This window comes from Adiantum capillus-veneris, chromosome 1 (assembly GCF_014529385.1).
Source record: "Adiantum capillus-veneris isolate H3 chromosome 1, ASM1452938v2, whole genome shotgun sequence".
NCBI lineage: Eukaryota > Viridiplantae > Streptophyta > Polypodiopsida > Polypodiales > Pteridaceae > Adiantum > Adiantum capillus-veneris.
In genome coordinates, this window is record NC_140931.1 from 165,334,833 (window position 1) to 165,339,135 (window position 4,303).

At 46.3% G+C, this 4,303-nt stretch overlaps 1 pseudogene; it reads left to right on the top strand.

Annotated features, from left to right (window-relative positions):
• Positions 1–2,706: 2,706 nt before the first annotated feature.
• LOC147465944 (uncharacterized) lies at positions 2,707–3,290 on the top strand (annotated as a pseudogene).
• Positions 3,291–4,303: the final 1,013 nt, after the last annotated feature.

Sequence of the window (4,303 nt, forward strand, 5' to 3'; positions counted from 1 at the left end):
AATTAGGCTTGTCTTAAGCCTTGTGGCTGCTCATGATCTAAATCTCGAGCAAATGGATGTAAATACGGCATTCCCTCACGGTGACTTAGAGGAGGAAATCTACATGCTTCAACCAAAGGGGTATGAAGTAAAAGGTAAGGAGAAAATGGTTTGCAAATTAAAGAAGAGCTTGTATGGTTTAAAGCAAGCATCAAGACAATGGTACATGAAGTTTGATCGATGGATGTTGGATCATGGATTCACAAGATGCAACTCGGATCACTGCGTCTACACGAAGAATTTGGGAGATGGGAAATTCATCATCCTAATGTTGTATGTTGATGACATGTTGATTGCAAGTGCTAACATGCAGGACATCAAAGACCTAAAAGAGGAGCTGTCCAAATCTTTTTCAATGAAATATTTAGGTGCTGGAAAGAGGATACTTGGTATGAAAATATCAAGGGACAGGACGAAGAAGACAATAAATCTATTTCAAGAAGATTACATCAAGAAGGTACTAGAAAGATTTGCAATGCAAAATGCAAAACCAGTTTCTACACCTTTGGCTGGTCATTTTAAACTAACAAAGGATATGTGTCCAAAGACACAAGAGGAGATAGCCTATATGTCTAAAGTTCCATATGCTGCAGCCGTAGGTTCTCTAATGTATGCTATGGTCTGGACAAGGCCAGACATTGCACATGCAGTGGGAGTTGTGAGTAGGTTCATGGACAACCCAGGTAAAGAGCATTGGCAAGCTATGAAGTGGATACTTAGGTATCTAAAAGGGACAACAACAAATGCTTTGTATTTTGGAGGAACTGATATTTTTCTAGAAGGGTATGTTGATGTAGATATGGCAGGTGACAAAGATACTCGAAGGAGCACTACTGGCTATGTGTTCACGGTTGGAGGCACAGCAATAAGCTGGGCTTCAAAGCTACAGAAAGTGGTTTCACTTTCTACCACGGAAGCAGAGTATGTAGCAATGACGGAGGCAAGCAAAGAAATTCTGTGGCTTCACACATTCCTAGAAGAGCTTGGATTCAAACAAGACAATTGTGTCTTGTACAGTGATAGCCAAAGCGCTATCCATCTTGCGAAGAACTCAGCCTTTCATTCAAGGACAAAGCACATTGAGGTGAGATATCACTTCATACGCACTCTTTTGGAAGAGGGACAGCTAAAGCTAGGAAAGGTGCATACAAGTGAAAATCCTGGAGACATGTTTACAAAGGTGGTCAACAAGGAGAAGTTGAGCTTTTGCTCATCTTCAATCGGCATTCAAGGATAAGAAGCCAGAATGGAAAGCAGTCACAGGTTTCGTTTGGAGATCAGTCTCCAAGTGGGAGATTGTAAAGTATGGAGCCTGATTTACCCTTGTAAATTTCTGTGGTAAACGCGCACATTTGTAAGGCCCCCATTATGAGGAGAATCCATCGTGCGTGAAGGAAAATCACTCACCGGAAACCAAAATTTTCACGGACAAGAATCAGGGGCAACTTTCGTCGGAATCTTATGGCCGGATGGCGGCCGGAAAGTGGTCGGAAAACAACCGGTCGGTTGGCCGGTGGCCGGTGGTCAGAAGTCAATGGTTAGTGGCCGGTGGCCGAATTCAAATGCGGACTTGTCTTCTCAAGGGCAGCCACACATGGGCGGATTGGAGGGTCCAATTTGGACTTATTCGCACAAGGGCGGCTACACATGGCTGTCTCTCATAAGAGAGGGCAGCCCTTTTGGCCTATAAAAGGAGGCCATTTCTACACACATTTCATAGTGTGAAGTTGATGCAACAAGGTGAGTGTGAGGTGGTGAGAGTGAAGCAAGGCGGGAGCTCCATTAAGGGTATAATCCCTTTGTAAACTACTTCTTGTTTTGAAGTACTAAAGCCATTGAGTGGCTGCTTTCCCGTGGACGTAGCCCACATTGGGTGAACCACGTATATCATGTGTTCTCTCTCTCTCTCTCTACTCTATAATCTCGTGTATATAAATCTGTCTCTCTCCATTAAGTAATCTACTCAATTATCTATTTAGCTACGTCTTATTTCCTAACACTCTCAAAGGCCTCTTTCAGAGAATTTTAAGTCCTCAATTTGATTTTGAGTTTTCATAGCCCTCAAAGCTCTCTCTCTCTCTCTCTCTCTCTCTCTCTCTCTCTCTCTCTCTCTCTCTCTAAAAGTCTCTGAAAAAGTGCGCGCCGAGGTACTCCTTCAGAGAGGTTATTTTTAGAGGAGTATTGAGGCAAGAAGAAACTTCTTCCATTTCATATGAAAAGAGGCAAGTGGTATTTACCTTTGGTGTGAGCGTGCATGGACGGGGACCCGGTGTGAAACATTACAGTGATTATTGGAGTAATTGGGTGCTTGACAAAGCCAATCGCACCAACAGGGGTGACCGTCTGCTCGAGACGCATCGATGGATGCAAAAATGTACCACGCAAGTCACATAAGTCATGCACAAAATAAGCTGACGTAGCTTACTTGTCTTAAAACAAGTAGAAGAGTAAATGTGTATGGGTACCTTTTTTGTTTTAGTGTATATCGAGTCCTTGCCATGTCGGTATATTGAGAGGGAGAGGGGAGTCTCCAAAAACAACCTCTCTGAAGGAGCGCGCGACGCGCGCTCTCTTTCTGAGACTTTTAGAGAGAGAGAGAGAGAGAGAGGGCTCGGGCAAGTCGTTGTTTAGGGCTCCTTGTTCGCGTCTCTGTGCACAATCCGAGTCATGGCAAAGGTGGAAGAGAACAAGGCAGATCTCACAGAGCATCCTACCGAGGACCTCCCCTCTACTGCTAAGCAGCCCATGCCCACCCCTGAAGAACAGGAGGCTACGATCAAGAAGAAATATGGAGGTCTCAGGCCCAGAAATCCTCCTCTGATCTCCAAAGATCATGAGCGGGCGTATTGTGATTCCGCTGATTGGGCTCTAGGAAAGGGTGAACAACCTGGTCAAAATCCAAAAACTTTGGTGAAAGTGTTGCGCCCGAAGTTGCAGCCCACACACCATCAGCCCCTTCCCGCAAGGCGTGCTTCATAAGAAACGCCTGAAAATGAAGATGGGGTTGTAGCTCCTGCAGGTCCGACACAAGAAGCTTCCGAGGGTCATTAGACACACGCACATCTCAACATCAAACATGTCATTAGCTGAATAAGGATCAGGTTTTTATCTCATTGGGGCTTTGAGCATCAGATGAGTTGTACATACTATTCGTGATTGTGGATCAAAAGGGTGGCGATTGTGTTCCACTCTTGCCTCTCTCGGCTCCTGGTTGAGTGTATTGAGCAATTGATTCACCAAAAGTGACAGTTATATAAAGAGAGAGAGAGAGAGAGAGAGAGAGAGAGAGAATTCATCTCAGCTCAGCGCCGGCGTGGGACCATTCATGAAGGCATCTCAGAACTCCTCCAAAGAACTCGGCCTTGCCATCTCTGACGTTTTCTACGTTGAACTTGCCTCAGCCACAACTCTTGTACCTAGCTTATTGGGCCGTGCGCACAGCTTCACACATCAAACCCCTGTGCCTCAACCTGACCCCCCCCCCCCCCCCCCCGGTCCGTGTCGATAGCTGCAAATTCTGATCACCATCTACCATTCGTCATCTGCAACTCATGATCATCGTCGGCTCAGGACCACTACGCAAGGGTTGGAGAGCAGAGAGTGATCCTTCGAACCTCTTCACGAGAGCATGGTGAGAGAGATTGGGATAGAGGAGGAGAGAGGGGGGGGGGGGGGGGTGTGTGTGAAGATAGAGCGAAACTAGGCCTAACTAGGTGAAGATAGGTCTTTTTGGGGCCATGTAGAATAAGCTTCAGTAGTAGCAGAGAAACCATGGCTCCCTTTGTCCGTGCATGTACATGGTAGCTGAACTTTCTCAGAGGTTGAAGCTTTTGCAACAATGGTGATCACAAGGGGGGCTTGCAACCAAGTAACCACCTCTTTGGCCGCCTTCGCAAAGATCGGTGGACAACTCCATCAGGGCTGCGTTCATTATGGAGGAAGGGCAGCTAGCACTTGGCCACCTTCACAAGAAGATTTAGAAGTTTCTCATGTAGGAAAACGAAGTCTTTTCCAGTGTTTTTCATACAATGCATAACATCATGAGCTTCTGCTCGAGAGGCACCGCATACCTAGCTAGGTACGATTGGGGGCAAGGGACCCCGGTCCCCCCCACCGGGCCGCCGGTCCCCTGCCCCCAATCGTACCTAGCTAGGTATGCGGTGCCTCCCTCACAAAAGCTCATGATGTTGAAGTAAGTCAAAATGTGGGAATTATTGTGAGAATTTTTCCAAAACTTCTTGTGTAGCAGTACTGGTGATGGCTC